This window comes from Thalassophryne amazonica, chromosome 2 (genome assembly GCF_902500255.1).
Source record: "Thalassophryne amazonica chromosome 2, fThaAma1.1, whole genome shotgun sequence".
NCBI lineage: Eukaryota > Metazoa > Chordata > Actinopteri > Batrachoidiformes > Batrachoididae > Thalassophryne > Thalassophryne amazonica.
The window spans coordinates 101,525,457-101,546,086 of NC_047104.1; positions in this window are offsets into that span (position 1 = coordinate 101,525,457).

Here is a 20,630-nt window from a genome sequence, read left to right on the forward strand (position 1 = left end):
TTGATGCTACAGAATCCAGAGATAAGCACCGAGCACCTACGGGCCTCAGGGCTTATATAGCACTTAATGTTGTGTGTTGGGGGGTTGGCTGGATGTTTTTGTGTTGTTTTCTTTTCTTTGCTCTCCAGGTGGTATGCAAACTGGTTTTGTCTGTGGAGACGGTGCTGGCAGAAGAATCCTTCACCCTCATCAACATTATTGGCTGCACTTGTGGAGGATGTCCACGTGCAGGCCTAATGACTCGCAGCACCTGTGGATGATGCTCACGTGCAGACTTAAGGACTTTCAGCTGAAGCAGATAATTAGATGGCGTTCTGCATTTAAGCCATGAGTGGTTCAAGCAGAATTGCCGGGAACTCGACCTTGTGACGTTCGTTTGTGAGACGCTGAGGACCGCGCCTGGGTTTGACACATCGTGCCTGTGAAGGAGGACGGGTGAGGGACACATGCTGTCAGCACACATCAGAGGTGATTGATTATCTGAATAAGTGTTTAATAGTAATTTGGTATTTTGTTATGCAGTATATTTGAACAATCAATCAATCAATCAATTTTTTTTATATAGCGCCAAATCACAACAACAGTTGCCCCAAGGCGCTTTATATTGTAAGGCAAGGCCATACAATAATTATGTAAAACCCCACGGTCAAAACGACCCCCTGTGAGCAAGCACTTGGCTACAGTGGGAAGGAAAAACTCCCTTTTAACAGGAAGAAACCTCCAGCAGAACCAGGCTCAGGGAGGGGCAGTCTTCTGCTGGACTGGTTGGGGCTGAGGAAGAGAACCAGGAAAAAGACATGCTGTGGAGGGGAGCAGAGATCGATCACTAATGATTAAATGCAGAGTGGTGCATACAGAGCAAAAAGAGAAAGAAACAATGCATCATGGGAACCCCCCAGCAGTCTACGTCTATAGCAGCATAACTAAGGGATGGTTCAGGGTCACCTGATCCAGCCCTAACTATAAGCTTTAGCAAAAAGGAAAGTTTTAAGGCTAATCTTAAAAGTAGAGAGAGTGTCTGTCTCCCTGATCTGAATTGGGAGCTGGTTCCACAGGAGAGGAGCCTGAAAGCTGAAGGCTCTGCCTCCCATTCTACTCTTACAAACCCTAGGAACTACAAGTAAGCCTGCAGTCTGAGAGCGAAGCGCTCTATTGGGGTGATATGGTACTACGAGGTCCCTAAGATAAGATGGGACCTGATTATTCAAAACCTTATAAGTAAGAAGAAGAATTTTAAATTCTATTCTAGAATTAACAGGAAGCATGAATTAGTTTTTCAGCATCACTCTGAGACAAGACCTTTCTGATTTTAGAGATATTGCGTAAATGCAAAAAAGCAGTCCTACATATTTGTTTAATATGCGCTTTGAATGACATATCCTGATCAAAAATGACTCCAAGATTTCTCACAGTATTACTAGAGCTCAGGGTAATGCCATCCAGAGTAAGGATCTGGTTAGACACCATGTTTCTAAGATTTGTGGGGCCAAGTACAATAACTTCAGTTTTATCTGAGTTTAAAAGCAGGAAATTAGAGGTCATCCATGTCTTTATGTCTGTAAGACAATCCTGCAGTTTAGCTAATTGGTGTGTGTCCTCTGGCTTCATGGATAGATAAAGCTGGGTATCATCTGCGTAACAATGAAAATTTAAGCAATACCGTCTAATAATACTGCCTAAGGGAAGCATGTATAAAGTGAATAAAATTGGTCCTAGCACAGAACCTTGTGGAACTCCATAATTAACTTTGGTCTGTGAAGAAGATTCCCATTTACATGAACAAATTGTAATCTATTAGACAAATATGATTCAAACCACCGCAGCGCAGTGCCTTTAATACCTATGGCATGCTCTAATCTCTGTAATAAAATTTATGGTCAACAGTATCAAAAGCAGCACTGAGGTCTAACAGAACAAGCACAGAGATGAGTCCACTGTCCGAGGCCATAAGAAGATCATTTGTAACCTTCACTAATGCTGTTTCTGTACTATGATGAATTCTAAAACCTGACTGAAACTCTTCAAATAGACCATTCCTCTGCAGATGATCAGTTAGCTGTTTTACAACTACCCTTTCAAGAATTTTTGAGAGAAAAGGAAGGTTGGAGATTGGCCTATAATTAGCTAAGATAGCTGGGTCAAGTGATGGCTTTTAAGTAATGGTTTAATTACTGCCACCTTAAAAAGCCTGTGGTACATAGCCAACTAACAAGATAGATTGATCATATTTAAGATCGAAGCATTAAATAATGGTAGGGCTTCCTTGAGCAGCCTGGTAGGAATGGGGTCTAATAAACATGTTGATGGTTTGGATGAAGTAACTAATGAAAATAACTCAGACAGAACAATCGGAGAGAAAGAGTCTAACCAAATACCGGCATCACTGAAAGCAGCCAAAGATAACGATACGTCTTTGGGATGGTTATGAGTAATTTTTTCTCTAATAGTTAAAATTTTGTTAGCAAAGAAAGTCATGAAGTCATTACTAGTTAAAGTTAATGGAATACTCAGCTCAATAGAGCTCTGACTCTTTGTCAGCCTGGCTACAGTGCTGAAAAGAAACCTGGGGTTGTTCTTATTTTCTTCAATTAGTGATGAGTAGAAAGATGTCCTAGCTTTACGGAGGGCTTTTTTATAGAGCAACAGACTCTTTTTCCAGGCTAAGTGAAGATCTTCTAAATTAGTGAGACGCCATTTCCTCTCCAACTTACGGGTTATCTGCTTTAAGCTACGAGTTTGTGAGTTATACCACGCAGTCAGGCACTTCTGATTTAAAGCTCTCTTTTTCAGAGGAGCTACAGCATCCAAAGTTGTCTTCAATGAGGATGTAAAACTATTGATGAGATACTCTATCTCACTTACAGAGTTTAGGTAGCTACTCTGCACTGTGTTGGTATATGGCATTAGAGAACATAAAGAAGGAATCATATCCTTAATCCTAGTTACAGCGCTTTCTGAAAGACTTCTAGTGTAATGAAACTTATTCCCCACTGCTGGGTAGTCCATCAGAGTAAATGTAAATGTTATTAAGAAATGATCAGACAGAAGGGAGTTTTCAGGGAATACTGTTAAGTCTTCTATTTCCATACCATAAGTCAGAACAAGATCTAAGATATGATTAAAGTGGTGGGTGGACTCATTTACTTTTTGAGCAAAGCCGATAGAGTCTAATAATAGATTAAATGCAGTGTTGAGGCTGTCATTCTCAGCATCTGTGTGGATGTTAAAATCGCCCACTATAATTATCTTATCTGAGCTAAGCACTAAGTCAGACAAAAGGTCTGAAAATTCACAGAGAAACTCACAGTAACGACCAGGTGGACGATAGATAATAACAAATAAAACTGTTTTTTGGGATTTCCAATTTGGATGGACAAGACTAAGAGTCAAGCTTTCAAATGAATTAAAGCTCTGTCTGGGTTTTTTGATTAATTAATAAGCTGGAATGGAAGATTGCTGCTAATCCTCCGCCCCGGCCCGTGCTACGAGCATTCTGACAGTTAGTGTGACTCGGGGGTGTTGACTCATTTAAACTAACATATTCATCCTGCTGTAACCAGGTTTCTGTAAGGCAGAATAAATCAATATGTTGATCAATTATTATATCATTTACCAACAGGGACTTAGAAGAGAGAGACCTAATGTTTAATAGACCACATTTAACTGTTTTAGTCTGTGGTGCAGTTGAAGGTGCTATATTATTTTTTCTTTTTGAATTTTTATGCTTAAATAGATTTTTGCTGGTTATTGGTAGTCTGGGAGCAGGCACCGTCTCTACGGGGATGGGGTAATGAGGGGATGGCAGGGGGAGAGAAGCTGCAGAGAAGTGTGTAAGACTACAACTCTGCTTCCTGGTCCCAACCCTGGATAGTCACGGTTTGGAGGATTTAAGAAAATTGGCCAGATTTCTAGAAATGAGAGCTGCTCCATCCAAAGTGGGATGGATGCCGTCTCTCCTAACAAGACCAGGTTTTCCCCAGAAGCTTTGCCAATTATCTATGAAGCCCACCTCATTTTTTGGACACCACTCAGACAGCCAGCAATTCAAGGAGAACATGCGGCTAAACATGTCACTCCCGGTCTGATTGGGGAGGGGCCCAGAGAAAACTACAGAGTCCGACATTGTTTTTGCAAAGTTACACACCGATTTAATGAACATTGATGAGAATTGTGCAGCTCGTTTCTCACGGCCGTGGCGTGCGGACTGATGATCCTCCACCTGTTGTGAGAAGCTGCTCATTTACATAAAGCTTAAATTCAGACCTGAATGTGTTGCTGATAGTGTGTGCCTTTGAAGGATATTAGTTGTAGCTGTTGAGTTACCTCACCTCTTCTATCCTTCACAGAGTCAGTTTGTCGTGTCCACCTGGGGGGGTGTTTGGCGGTGAATTTGAGTCCAGAAGCACCGGGCTTCGATCCCTTTGGGTGCTGGAGAGCGTGCTGTCCTTCACTCCGCCAGACAAGCTATATATTATGTTGTACACACTTATTGCACGGAAAGGGAAATAAATGTTTTGTTTTTAGAACCGCTTTCTGATTATTTAGCGCTGGGTTCAGTCAGACGCAGGTCCGCTCCTCAACCCGCGTCGGCACATAACACTTAAGTCCCTTTCACACTGGTGTATTTGTAGAGTTGCGTATTGTGGCGTATCGCCTACGCCAGAGGTGGGCAACTTGTTCCAGAAAGGGCCAAGAGGGTGCAGGTTTTCTTTGCAGCCACTGACTCCACCAGGTGACTTCACTGATTAATATCACTTTGAGCAGATGGAATCAGTTAATCAGTGAAATCACCTGTTGGAGTCAGTGGCTGCAAAGAAAACCTGCATCTTGGCCCTTTCTGGAACAAGTTGCCCACCCCTGGTCTACGCTGAGTTGAGCAGCTCTACGTTGAGTTTTTGCTCCCTACGCAGCAGTATGTTGAGGGCTACGTGCGTAGGATGGAAGAAATTAAACATGTTTAATTTTATTCAGCGTAGAGCGCTGGACTCAGTTTTAAGCAGGTCTGCGCAGCACAGCGTTACTGCATGCCAGTCTGTGCTACACGGTGCCCCTGTACACAATGAAAAACTGAGTCCGTGCATCCAGAGGAATCAGCTGGAGAACATGAGAACATGATCACACAGCTCACAGCGCCTCTGTGTGCTCACAGCTGATGTTACTGATGGACGTGTGTGTGTGCTCAGAACAATGAATCGAACCTCAACTCAGAAATCCAGAAACACAACAAAAACAGCAGGTCGGTCGCTCTCTCTCTCTTGCTCACTCTCTCTCTCTCTCTCTCTGTGTGTGCCTGATCAAACCTGAATAAGCGCTGTGACTTTAAAATAAAAGCACTGTCGATGCGATCATCAGATGTCCTGATCGATCAGGTCTGATCAAATCAGCGGACCTGATCGGAGCAACCAGAGCTTTAAAAGTTTAGAGTCACAGTGCTTCATTCACAGCAGCCTTTACCACAGCCAGACTCAGCAGCATCTGTACACAATGAAAATGATCCATGACAAAAATAAATAAATAAATAAATAATAATGTTAAATGATTCTGTTTCTGATCTGCACCACACCGTGCAGTAGAGAACTGAGCGCACTTCCACAGAGGCAGAAAATAGCAGCTTTGGCTACATACGTGGCAGTAATGAAACTGTAAAACCCTCATGTTACATTCCACTGTTTTACAAGTGCTACGATGTGTTCTGCACAGCCGGCAGGAGTGGACTGGTTTTAAATAGCGGCAAGGGCTAAACAGGACTGTGTGCACACATTAAAAAGTGAACACACGCAGCTGCCACTAGATCTACGAACACAGTAAAAGGCTGAGTACGCATGCATTTTGGGCGATTTAAATTAATACTACTCTACTAATACGCCAATGTGAAAGGGGCTTTACATCAAAAAGCACTCAGCTTCTATTAGCAATTGGTGAAATATCAAAAATATATATTTTTATTTTTTGGACCTTTAATTACCTGAGGTATGTACAAGTATTTTGTAAAACACTGCACATATTAAAAATAAAAAATAAACAAAACAGACTAGAGTTCTCAGTTTTTTTAATTTGAAGATGAATTAAGAGTAACATCTCATTGAAATGTATTTTGCTGCCTCCTGCAATTATGTTATAAGTAGCTGATTGTGCAACAGGTGCAGCCATAACGTAGCCGATGAGTTGAGTCAGGGCACGATGGTGCTGACAAGTTTAGTCACTGCCTGCAGCAGGTTTCTAAAAATGAAGACAGACAAACGTAGAGATGAGCATGTCCCACACACAGCTCCCACAGTCACACAGCGGCTGTAATGATGCAGCTACAAAAGCCTCAGCAACACTTTGTTCTCAGTACAAGGCTGCTGCATTAACGCTGTGTGTTGACTAAACGGAGGAAAGACACTGTCAGTCCCGAAACTAGACTGCAGCGTGGCTGCTTTCTAAAAACGACAGTGAATGGACAATGGTGAGAGAAATGATGGGCATGTGGATGGGCCTCCTGTTCGCCCTAATGAGGTTTCACATCCCGCAAAATCTTTAACCACTGCACATGGACAACAGCATTAACACTGAAACATAAACTCTGTATGTTGTGCCTAAAGCCTCTCGTGAATATATTTACTGGGGTTTTAGACGTTATTGTGTTTGTTTTATGTAAACATGCGAGAAGCTCAGGTTGTTTCTCTGTTATTTTCAATGGGAATCGCTGTGATCTGCGACCGCTTCCTGTTCAAGTCTGGGGGAAAGTGAAGTTTGCTCTTTAACATCCTGATTATTGTCCTTTACAGCACTGTTTGTCCAGTTTACTCCAGAGTAATATATATAAAATGTCTGAAATTCGGTTTGCGTTATTATATTCCACGCAGATTAAACATAACAGTCTCTTATTAATGTGATGAAAAGCATAAAACAATTTTAGTAGTATAATGTTCAGTTGCAATTATCATGTGGTTTTCTCTATGTTGTTTTGACTGCAGTGACTCTCTGGCACGCAAGGGATTATGGGATATCTCAATAGGGGAATTGCCAATTTCTGGCACTTGAAAAAACCCCAGCTGGAACCTATCAAGGTTTTGAAAATGTAAAAAAAAAAAAAAATGTACTATTGTGACAATGTAATTTGTGCAGATAGGGGGTGATATGCATCTGTTACTTAAATTGGACTTTGGTTTTTATTTCATTACTGTTAAAATCACAGGCTGGAATTTAAATATAATGCAGGTTGTTTTCCAGTTTGTGCAGTAGCTGTGGAGAGGTCATGTAAGCATAGTAGGTTCCTGCAGGTTATACTAACAAGAGCAAAGGATACAACATTATTAGATACAATAAAAAAAAATCCAAGAATTCCCTCCTGTGTGAGCTTTGAACAAGCTCAACAACACATTATAAGATAAATGAACTTAAATAATAATAATATTACATATAACATAGTAAGATTACATGGTATGTAAATGATTAAAGGTATATGGTTTAAGTAAAACAGAGCATAACAGGGTTCACAGAAAAATAACCACCATTGCCTCTTTCAATTTTCAGCAACAGCTTCATGCCTCCATAAAAAACATGCCTTCCACATCTCATCCAGACGTTCGTCCAATGGGGAGCAATGGGAATAGCAACATACATCTGCATTTTTGATCAACAGCATGGTTTACCAGTTGAGAAAGCACACCTCTAATACAGGGAACAGCACAGCACACCGAGCACAAAATAATGCACAACACAAACAGCAATCCAGGAACTCAAAGAGATTCCATATCAGATAGAATTTTTCATTTCAGTCAGAATTTCGTCAAGTGGTCTTTCCAGACCGGAGTTGTTTGGAATGACAGTGCAGCACTCCTCTCCAAACATTTTACACAGCCCACACTTTTCAGTCAATAACCTGTCTACTGCTATTGCTAATTGTTTTGTCATTTTGCTATTTGCATGCAATTCTTCCTGGATTATTCAAACTGCTTTTCTGGTCAAATTAGCTTGGTACATTTGATTATAGTAAATCCAATCCACATTAGAATGGAAGATTCAAATCCAGCAGTGATTTGCTTCTTGGCTTTGTACTCATCAGGGATGCTGCAGGGAATGCCAGTTGTCTCAAACTAGATGGTTGGAACCCGGGATCCCCTGAGGGGTTCCGAATCCCTCAAGAACAGTGAGCGAAGAGGGAAGATCCCAGCACTGAATACGACGCCACCAAATCTGGAATTCCTGGTTCCGGATTCCTTCAAGAGCAGCGAGCGAAGAGGGATGATCCCAGGAATGAATACAGCGCCGTCGACATCATTATCGCCATAATCACCATCATCTCTAAGTTTTACTTCTTGCTCTGAGGACCAGCAACGATATGTGCTTCGATTGTCGGTATATGTTGTCACTGGGGATCAGTGGTGGGCACAGATAACCAAAAAATTAACTTTGATAACAGATAATCAGATAACTGAAAAGTTATCTTTGATAAAGATAAACCGATTAACCACCCAAAAATGTATCAGAAGTTACAGATAACTGATAAATTTCAGTATCGTCTCTGATAAATTTGCAACTATTAACAAGCTGAATTTGAGTTTTAACACCATGATCGTTTTTGGAAGCATCAAAAGCGACAAAAGACCTAAATAATGAGTGAGCACTTCTATGTTTGAACATGCTGCCCCTGCTAGAACCCTGACAGCAGCCACAAAGCCAGCTCTCTACCAATCACAATGCTCCGGTCAGGCGGAGGTCTTGGAAAATAAAGTCATCCTGACTTACGGTTTTTATGTGAATACTGATAGAATAACTCCATTAATGTCAGTTCTGTCATTTGTACAAAGTTAAAATATAACATATATCTTTTAATGTTGAGGTTTTGTAACAAACACAGACAAATTGCAAAGGATTCTGGGTAAAAGTGCCTCTGCTAAACACTGATTGGTTCAGTCATTCATTATGTAAACCAGGACGTTAATGTGACGTGTGTCGTGTGTTGGTGTTTACAGATAAATGTGCTTTTGTAAAATATTCAATTTTTTATTTGTAAAAACAGGCATTTTTACGGAACCCTGGAAGTGTCATCGCAAAATGTTTTGCATGTGGAGAGAATCTGCGCACGTTTTATTAGTGCCATGCGCACATTTTATGATGTTGCAAAATGTGCACTCAATATTGTCTTGACACAAATGTTGGCTTTACACTGTGCAAGTTTTGGCCCTTTTTCAGATGATCTTTCATTCGTGCAATAATTTTTTGGACTGAGTTTCAGGTTAATCGCGCATCCTGCATTGTGTAGTGTACATAGAGTAACAAGCTACATTTAACATCTTACGACCACCTCCTGATCGCCGATCGTATGGTTGAATGAAAATCAAACCTGTTTGATATTATTCTGGTCGGCCGTCGTGAGGTTATCCTGCTGCTGAAGAGCTACAAGCATCCAACCGCTCGCACTATGCATGTGCAAACACCGCAGAGCTGTCTTGTAATGTTTTTTGTTGTTATTGTTGTTTTGTTTTTAAACTTAATTTGTTTAAAAAAAAAAAGCCATTTGCAAAGCCAAAAAGTTGATTTGACAACCATCTGATATAACCGGGGTCAAAATAAATAGAACACTGCCATCTACTGGTGCCCAGATGCTTAGTACTTAGGGCGAATACTGCCATGAACACTACTGGCCAGTAGATGGCAGTAGAGGCTTTGAAAACGTGCCAAAACAAAATTCCAGATAATCCGTGTCTGCTACATTTAAGATGCGTGGAATTTAACAAACGCAAATTCAATAACGTCTATAAACCCAGAGAATATATTCACGAGAGTTGTAGCCACTAGAGTTTAATGCTGCTGTCCATGGAGCCTGAAAAAAAGTGTCTGAAATGCATTTGTCCTGTCGTGAACATACTGAGATTACACTATCCTACCCATAATGCACTGCTGGGCACAGCATGTGCTCACAAAACCTTAAAAATTAGCACATTACTTAAAACTAAAACTATTTCACTTTATAAAACTTCAGACATGACAGTAATTTTAAATAACTTGTCCAAAATTAGTTTGGCTAAAATTTGAACCATAAGTTAAAATGTATGCCTCTGGATGACTTGAGTGATATTGCCAGTGAACTTGAACTTATGTATTTGGCACACACTCGTCAGTAACAAAAACTGATATACAAGGCAATTCCACAGTGACATGTGTGACCAAAAGGGGGTGAGCAGAAGCAAAGCTTATAAATGCCCACGCCATATATACACATTACCTACCCCAGAGCAAGCACACAGGCGACAGTGGTAAAGAAAAACTCCCTCTGATGTACTGAGGAGAAACCTCAAGCAGACCAGACTCTAAGGCAAGGGTGGCAAGTTCGGTCCTCGTTAGAAGACTTTTAACAAGCCTTTCATTGGATTCAGATGTGTTGGAGCAGGGAGACAACTAAGAGTGTCAGGAATGTTGCTCTCGGGGACCGAACTTGGCCACCCCTGCTCTAAGGGATGACCCTCTGCTTGGGCCATGCTACAAACACATTTGGTCTAGTGGTTAAGGCGTTGGGCTTGAGACCAGAAGATCCTCGGTTCAAATCCCAGTCTGACTGGAAAATCACTAAGGGCCCTTGGGCAAGGTCCTTAATCCCCTATTGCTCCAGGTGTGTAGTGAGTGCCTTGTATGGCAGCACCACCACATCAGGGGTGAATGTGAGGCATTATTTGTAAGCACTTTGAGCGTCTGATGCAGATGGATAAGCGCTAATAAATGCAGTCCATTTGCCATTTAACAACACAAACTCCAAATCCCATTATCATAAACATATCAAGTGAACACTGTGTCTTTGTCTACATACATATACAGTATATCCACCAACATACACCTACATATACATACATAATTACACACACACATTCATATATATACACATACACGCATATACACAAATGAATGTTACTGAACAAGTTCACAATTACAAATGACAACACAAAACACATCGTACTTCATTAGATACACATCTTGAAAACATTTTTTTATATTGATTTTTAAACTGATTGATATTTGGACATCGTTTGAGTTCATCTGTCAGGTTATTCCATAATCTAGGGCCACACATGGAGACACAGAAACCTTTCCTGGTCGTCCGAGCGGCAGCAATTTTAAAATGATACAAGCCCAGTAAATTATATTTTCCTTCTCTCTCAGTAAAATATTCTTGAAGTCTAAATGGCACTTGTTTATTTTTCAGTTTGTGCATTAATTGAACAGTCTTGAACGAAATCATATCATTAAGTTTTAATATTTGAGATTTAATGAACAGTGGGTTGGTGTGGTCTCGATAACCTGCATTATGAATTGTCCTTAATGCTCTTTTTTGAAGAATGAGTAATGGTTGCAATGTAGTTTTGTAATTGTTGCCCCAAACGTCAGTGCAATAAGTCAAGTAGGGTGCAACCAACGAACAATAGAGAGTATGTAGTGCTCTGCAATCAAGAATATGCTTTACTTTATTTAATACTGCAATACTTTTTGATACCTTCATTTGAATATGCTGAATATGAGCTTTCCAATTAATTTTTTCATCAGTAATGACACCTAAAAACTTTTTCTCTTTGACACGTTCTATGTTTACCCATGTATATTTAACTGAATTTGTATGTCTTTTTTATAATTTCCAAATAACATCAATTTAGTTTTAGACTAATTTAATGATAATTTGTTAATATCAAACCATCTCTTTAACTTTATCAATTCTGTTCCTAAATCAGATAATAATTGTTGCAGATTTTCCCCTGAGCAAAACAGGTTTGTGTCATCTGCAAAGAGCACAGTTTTAACCTTATCTGAGACTTTACATAAATCATTAATGTATAAAGTAAATAATTTTGGGTCCAACACAGAACCCTGTGGAAGCCCACAAATGATGTCCAGGTATGAAGAACAGTATTCCCAGAGTTTAACAAACTGCTTTGATTTTGTAAGTAGCTTTTAATCCAACTCAGAGCAACTCCTCTGATCCCATACAGTTCCAACTTTTTAATAATATATTGTGATCAATTGTGTCAAAAGCCTTTCTTAAGTCAATAAATAAACCTGCAACAATTACCCTTTGGTCCACATGTTTATTGATCTCTTCTATGGAATCAAGCAATGCCAGTGTCATGGACCTTTTTGCTCTAAAACCATATTGACTTTCATCAAGCAAGTTGTGTCGATCTATAAATTTATCCAGTCTACTGTTGTAAAGTTTTTCCAGTATCTTTGAAAATTGTGACAGTAGAGACACAGGCCTGTAGTTAGTAAAAATATGCTTGCTGCCAGATTTGAATAAAGGTATCACTTTTGCCACTTTCATACTGTTAGGAACAATCCCAGTTTGAAATGATTTGTTAAAATAATATATGATAATGGTTTTGCGATTTCAGTAATTATTCGCTTTACTAAGGACATACGGGGCTGTCAATAAAGTAACGGTCCTTTTTATTTTTTTCAAAAACTATATGGATTTCATTCATATGTTTTTACGTCAGACATGCTTGAACCCTCGTGCGCATGCGTGAGTTTTTCCACGCCTGTCGGTGACGTCATTCGCCTGTGAGCACGCCTTGTGGGAGGAGTCGTCCAGCCCCTCGTCGGAATTCCTTTGTCTGAGAAGTTGCTGAGAGACTGGCGCTTTGTTTGATCAAAATTTTTTCTAAACCTGTGAGACACATCGAAGTGGACACCGTTCGAAAAATTAAGCTGGTTTTCAGTGAAAATTTTAACGGCTGATGAGAGATTTTGAGGTGATTCTGTCGCTTTAAGGACTTCCCATGGTGCGAGACGTCGCGCTGCGCTCTCAGCCGCTGTCGTCAGCCTGTTTCAAGCTGAAAACCTCCACATTTCAGGTTCTATTGATCCAGGACGTCGTGAGAGAACAGAGAAGTTTCAGAAGAAGTCGGTTTCAGCATTTTATCTGGATATTCCACTGTTAAAGGAGATTTTTTTAATGAAAGACGTGCGGACGGGTCCGCGCGTCGGGACGCAGCCGCCGCGACGCTCCGCCACAGGAAAAACACCTCCGTTGAAAGCCTAAGGACAAGTTGGAACATGTCCTGCCTGTTAAACAATTTCTCATATACTCACTCCACTGAAAGCCATCAAAAGCCGCCTGGATTTTACAAATGGTTATCAACACGGAGGTGTTTTTCCTGTGCCGCCGCACTGCGTCTTTCATTAAAAAAAATCTCCTTTAACAGTGGAATATCCGGATAAAATGCTGAAACCGACTTCTTCTGAAACTTCTCTGTTCTCTCACGACGTCCTGGATCAATAGAGCCTGAAATGTGGAGGTTTTCAGCTTGAACAGGCTGACGACGGCGGCTGAGAGCGCTGAGCGACGTCTCGCACCGTGGGAAGTCCTTAAAGCGACAGAATCACCTCAAAATCTCTCATCAGCCGTTAAAATTTTCACTGAAAACCAGCTTAATTTTTCGAACCGTGTCCACTTCGATGTGTCTCACAGGTTTAGAAAAAATTTTGTTCAAACAAAGCGCCAGTCTCTCAGAAACTTCTCAGACAAAGGAATTCCGACGAGGGGCTGGACGACTCCTCCCACAAGGAGTGCTCACAGGCGAATGACGTCACCGACAGGCGTGGAAAAACTCACGCATGCGCACGAGGGTTCAAGCATGTCTGACGTAAAAACATATGAATGAAATCCATATAGTTTTTGAAAAAAATAAAAAGGACCGTTACTTTATTGACAGCCCTCGTATGTACCTCATTATGATCCGTTGACTTTTTACTTTTACATGTACTATGTTAATAATTTACCTTTCATCTACTGGGCTAAGAAACATTGTGTGCAGATTTCTGGCAATTAATTGCTGATTTTCCCATGGACTGTGGAATTTCAGCTGCCAGATCTGGCCCAACATTAGCAAAAAATTTATTGAAACTATTCACTACTTGGCTCATGTTATATTCATCTTTGCTGTCATAAGTAAAGTATGTTGGGGAGTTATTTGATTTGGGTTTATTTGCTATAATACTATTCAATATTTTCCATGTTTCCTTTATAATGTTTTTATTATCGTTTAGTATTTTTCCAAAGTATGATTTTTTACAGTACCGCATAATAGTTGTTAGTTTATTTTTATAGTCCTTATATTTAACCTCTGCCTCTCTTGATTTACTTTTAATGAATCCTCTGTATAGCTTATTTTTCTTTTTACACGCCTTTTGAAGACCTTTTGTTATCCATGGGTTAGCTTTATAGTTATTTTTATTATACTGTATAATTGGACAATTTTTGCCAGTGTATCAGTATGGTGTTAAAGAAAATTTTTTTTTTTTTTGTGACCAGTTCTCCTTTACCTGCAGAGGATAGAGTGGTTTCTCCTGAAAGCATCTCTCTTCTGTTTGCAGAGGGTAAAACTATACATCTCTTAGGTAACTTTAACAGGTAGGTCTCAACTGAGTTTAAATTTTAAAAATGTTTGCCGCTGTTCAGCTTGGTTTACTACGTTATTGGTCTAAAAGTTATTGGACGTTGGAAGATAATTAGTCCAATAATGGTCTTTAAAGTTATCTAAAAAGATAATCCAGTAATGAAATGAAATTATGAAATGAAATTATCTTCGATAATTATCTGTTATTGGATTATCGGAAGTGTGCCCACCACTGCTAGGGGTGATATTTGCCGGTGACATTAATTGGTATATTTTGTCGCTGGTGATAATATATGCCCTGCAACAATATATGCCCTGCGACAATATATGCCGTATCGGGCCAAGACAATCTAACATGTTGAATGTTCACAATTTGAGGTCTAAGCGGTCCTGACATCCTTCGGAGCAGACTAGAGCACTCAAGGACACACCTGTGCTGTGGAATGTGTGGTGCTTTTAATGGCTTCCACCACAGTCTCTGCCAAATTAAAGCACCTACTTACAGTAGAATGCAGAAAAGACAGAAAGCTTTGTGTGCTTCTGTGCATGCCTGCAATTTCGCAAATTTTTTCTTAGTTTTGTGTTTTACACATAGAATTAAATTCACAGCTTTAAAGGAAAAGTATGCAAAAAAAATACAGGAAAAGGTAACACTGTCACTTTAAAATGATCAGTAGTGTTGCATAAATCCAAAACATAGCACAAAAGCAGTCACATTAAGACATCATAAATTTTCTTTTGTTGCTGATCTCTTATAAGGGACATCTCTCATCATGTTGCAGCTCCATCGACCTTCCTAACGCTCTTACATCACTTTGATGTCCTGATGGAAAGGCTCGCCCTTCTCCTCACTTATGTCACCAAGGTTTTCAGGAAACTCAATCAGGTGGCTGTGCAAGTAGTGTACTTTAATGCTCATCCTACCACCTAGTTCTTGCAGGCTGAGAAGAAGCTCCTTCACCATCTCTATCCCCATCTTTCTTGTCAGCTTTCTTATTGCCAAGGATGTTATGCACCACATTAGCAAATCTTTCCAAGCTCGAGCATCAACGGCGATCATTGTAGTTGCAAAGTGTTGGTCCTTGAGCAACGTTCTGATCTGAGGCCCATCAAGTATCCTTGCTTTTTTCTTCTCATAGCTAAGGCCTGGAAAGGTTGATCATATATAGCCAAAACAGTCTCCAGAACGATTAAGTGCTTTGACAAACTGCTTCATTAGTCCAAGTTTGATGTGCAATGGTGGGAGAGTGATGTTTTTCCAATCAACCAGGTGTTTGTTAATGATATTTGTTTCTCCAGGTTTCATTGGATTTCTTGGTGGCCATTCTTTTCTTACCCAGTGCTCCTCATTGGCTCTACTATCCCAGCAGCATACTCCAAAATAAGCAAGGTACACTCTTGATAAAAGTATTGATATTATGTCTTTGAGGTGGTAAAGTGAAGCAACCGCAGATATAACAGAAAGCATTTGAGTCGTTGCAACACTTCCTTCACTTGGAAGTCGTAGACATATTAAATACCTCAGCATAAAGAATAATCAGGGCAAAGTCTGAACAAAATCTTCACTAAACTGCAAATTGCTGAACCTGTTACTCAATAACAAACATTTCTGTTACTAATGCTGTTACAACCATATGTTTAAAAATTACAACATTTCTTAACCTTACTACTTTGTGTGGAAACAGCTATTTTTTCTAACTTCATGGCTACTTCTTGTATTAAGCATTGAAGCAAAAGCTGCAATCTCGCACACCTCTAAGGCGCCATAAACAATATTACTGCTTTTTGTTCCCTTTTCACAAACCTGGTTTTAAAACTATGTTTTGAAGCTGCTTTTGTGCATAATTAGTGACATCAAACTCATGAGCGAATAAGCAGCTTTTGCATAAACCATCACTACAGAACATGCGGATTGCAAAAAAAAAAAAAAATGATGTGATAGAGGAAATCTGAGATTCCTATTCAGCACCCCAAAATGACCCTAAATCAGTTCTCAAAGTCCATGCAAAATTTTTTTGTTGTTGGCCAGTGAATAGTGTATGATAACAAGAACAATAATTAAGACAGTAAATTAACATATAAAATTTCATAATTAACAGGAAATAAAAGGGTTGAGTTGCTCTTCTAGAACAGGGGTGCTCAAGTTCAGTCCTCGAGAGCTACCTTCCTGATACTCTTAGTTGTCTCCCTGCTCAAACACACCTGAATCCAATGAAAGGCTCTTTCATTGGATTCAGGTGTGTTGGACAGGGAGAAAACTAAGAGTATCAGGAAGGTAGCTCTCGAGGACCGAACTTGAGCACCCTGTTCCTGAAACTGTTGAGGTTGAAGGTGAAAGGTTTTAAAAACATTCTTGGCTGACACGCCATTCCAACTCATTGTAGAAAATTCCACAATTTATTACCACTCTTGAAAAAATGTCAGCTACCTAATTTACAACGCACTAGTTACATTTAACACTCTCCTTACGTTGAGAAAACCCCGGCTTATCCTGATAAACCCATTTTTAACCCAGTTAATTATATTTGGTAATATTTGTTGAAGTCGCTTAGCCAGTAGTCTAGAAATAATTTTCAGATCTGAATTTAATAAACTAACTGGTCTAAAATTTTCACATTTATTCACCGATTTACCCGGTGTTGCAGACCAAATGGTCCACCCCTAAAGATCGGTCCGCCTTTTGCATCTGCCCATGCATTATTTCGGACCACAGCAGCCTGTCTGAGACTGAGTCTCTTCACCCAAAGCAATCAAATGGATTAATGGGATTATTAAACATCAGATGATAAAGGTAAAAACCTCTTAAATCATTCTAAAGTCAGTTTTAAGCAGAAACGAGGCTGTTTTAAGCTGAAACGAGGTGAAATTCTGGGACACTTTAAAATGTCCAACGCACAGTGACTGCATCATCAGCTAGCAGCTCATTTAGCCATGGCGCTCTGATCGCTTCCGCTGCCTTTTATGATGAAATAATGCTGAATTTATGTGGAAATGACTGTTGTACTAAAGCTTCAGATATCTGTTGCTGAGATAGATGATGACTGGTGTGCAGTTTGAAGCAGAAACAAGGTGATAATCCGTGAACCATGTCGTCAGGGGGCCCGATTTTTAGGGGGACCATTCGGTCTTCAACACCGGTTTTGGTAGAAGTGCAATCATAGCTATAGTCAAAGAGGCCGGAGTTTCTCAGATTTAAAGGCATCATTAAACATGTTGAGTAAGGGGATTGATTTGTCTTTATATTTCTTATATAGATCTATTGGGAGGCTGATCTCACCTTGTGGGGTAAGGATGATTCTGAGAAAGTCAGAACTACACAGGAGGACCTGGTCAATGACCTGAAGAGAGCTGGGACCACAGTCGCAAAGATTACATTAGTAACACACGATGCTGTCATGGTTTGAAATCCTGCAGGGCAGCAAGGTCCCCCTGCTTAAGGCAGCACATGTCCAGGCCCATTTGAAATTCACCAGTGACCATCTGGATGATCCAGAGGAGGCATGGGAGAGGGTCATGTGGTCAGATGAGACCAAAATAGAGCTTTTTGGCACCAACTCCACTCGCCGTGTTTGGATGATGAGAACAACCTCAAGAACACTGTCCCAACAGTGAAACATGGGGGTGGAAACATTTTTGGGGGTGCTTTTCTGCAAAAGGGGCAGGACAACTGCACCGTATTGAAGGGAGGATGGATGGGGTCATGTATTGCGAGATTTTGGCAAACAACCTCCTCCCCTCTGTAAGAGCATGAAGATGGGTCGTGACTGGGTCTTCCAGCATAACAATGACCCCAAACACACAGCCAAGGCAACTAAGGAGGGGCTCTGTAAGAACCATTTCAAGGTCCTGGAGTGGCCGAGTCAGTCTCCAGAACTGAACTTAACAGAAAATCTTTGGAGGGAGCTGAAACTCCAAACCTGAAAGATCTGGAGAAGATCTGTATGGAAGAGTGGACCAAAATCCCTGCTGCAGTGTGCAAACTTGGTCAAGAACTACAGGAAACGTCTGACTTCTGGAACTGCAAACAAATGTTTCTGTACCAAATATTAAGGTCTGTTTTTCTAGTGGATCTAATACTTATTGCATGCAATAAACTGCAAATTAATTATTTAAAAAAAATCATACAATGTGATTTTCTTTTAGATTCTGTCTCTCACAGTTGAAGTGTACCTACGATAAAACTTACAGACCTCTCCATTCTTTGTAGGTGGGAAAACTTGCAAAATTGATAGTGGATCAAACACTTATTTGCCCCAATGTACAGTTAATCTATGCATTTGGTCAGCAGCAGTGGATCTGTAAATACTTGGGATAAGCGTACAGTTTAAGTCTCCTCCTATTAAATGGAACCCCTTAAGTTATAAAGAGATCAATGTAGAATCTTCTATCATCTGTATTAAGACCAGAAAGGTTTGCCAAAATTAGGTTTTCTGAGTTTTAAAGTTTTAAGATTAGGCTTAAAACTTTCCTTTTTGCTAAAGCTTATAGTTAGGGCTGGATCAGGTGACCCTGAACCATCCCTTAGTTATGCTGCTATAGACGTAGACTGCTGGGGGGTTCCCATGATGCACTGTTTCTTTCTCTTTTTGCTCTGTATGCACCACTCTGCATTTAATCATTAGTGATCGATCTCTGCTCCCCTCCACAGCATGTCTTTTTCCTGGTTCTGTTGTGTGGGCTGCTGAAGAGGAGGTACTGCTGGCCCACCACCACCAGAGGGCACCCTGCCTGGAGTGCGGGCTCCAGGCACCAGAGGGCGCTGCCGCCTCACAGGAGCAGCCGGGGTGACAGCTGACACTCATCACCTGTGACAGCTGTCACCACTCATCTGATCTGCATCGGTATATCAGCAAGACGTCATCTCCACCTCTTTGCCGAGATATCGTTCTACCTGAAAGGTAATATCCTCAGCCTGACTGCTTGATAGAAAGCCTTTTTGTTGTGATTTTTGTGAGTGATAACAGACTTTTTCTCCAACGAGAGGTGGAGGTAGCTTCCCTGCCGTGCAGATTGCTGGGTGCAGACGCACCCACGTTTAATTGTGTTTTTGTTCCTCGCCAGCAGTACCAGGTCCGACACGCGGAGGCAGTGGCCACCTGGGAGTTCGGGACTTGGCGGCTCCAGTATTCCCGGGGTCTGGTGGCGGAGGAAATCGTGTGGTTCCGGTTCTGCTTTGGACAGGCGTCTCCTATCTTCGAGCCTGCCCACACGACACCTTGTAATTTGACCTCTGATCTATTGTGGAATCTGTTGTGTTTGTTGTGCACGTTCGCAACAGTAAAGTGTTGTTATTTGACCTATTCTATTGTCCGTTCATTTGCGCCCCCTGTTGTGGGTCCGTGTACTTACACTTTCCCAACAGGTTCTCTCCCTCAGCCCCAACCAGTCCCAGCAGAAGACTGCCCCTCCCTGAGCCTGGTTCTGCTGGAGGTTTCTTCCTGTTAAAAGGGAGTTTTTCCTTCCCACTGTAGCCAAGTGCTTGCTCACAGGGGGTCGTTTTGACCGTTGGGGTTTTACATAATTATTGTATGGCCTTGCCTTACAATATAAAGCGCCTTGGGGCAACTGTTTGTTGTGATTTGGCGCTATATTTGAAATGGATGCCTGCAACACATTTCAAAAAAGTTGGGAGGGGCAACAAAAGACTGGGAAAGTTGATGAATGCTCAAAGAACACCTAATTGGAAACAGGTGAGGGTCATGATTGGGTATAAAAGGAGCATCCCCAAAAGCCTCAGCCATTCACAAGCAAAGATGGGGCGAGGATCACCACTTTGTGAACAACTGCATGAAAAAATAGTCCAACAGTTTAAGAACAATGTTTCTCAACGTTCAATTGCAAGGAATTTAGGGATTCCATCATCTACAGTCCATAATATAATCAGAAGATTCAGAGAATCTGGAGAACTTTCTACATGTAAGTGGCAAGGCCAAAAACCAACATTGAATGCCCGTGACCCTCAGGTGGCACTGCATTAAGAACTGACATCATTGTGTAAAGGATCTTACCACGTGGGCTCAGGAACACTTCACACTACACAGTTTATCACTACATCTACAAGTGCAAGTTAAAACTCTACCATGCAAAGCGAAACCCACACATCAACAACATCCAGAAACGCCGCTGCCTTCTCTGGGCCCGAGCCCATTTGAAATGGACAGACGCAAAGTGGAAAAGTGTGCTGTGGTCTGATGAGTCCACATTTCAAGTTGTTTTTGGAAATCATGGACATCGTGTCCTCTGGACAAAACAGGAAAAAGA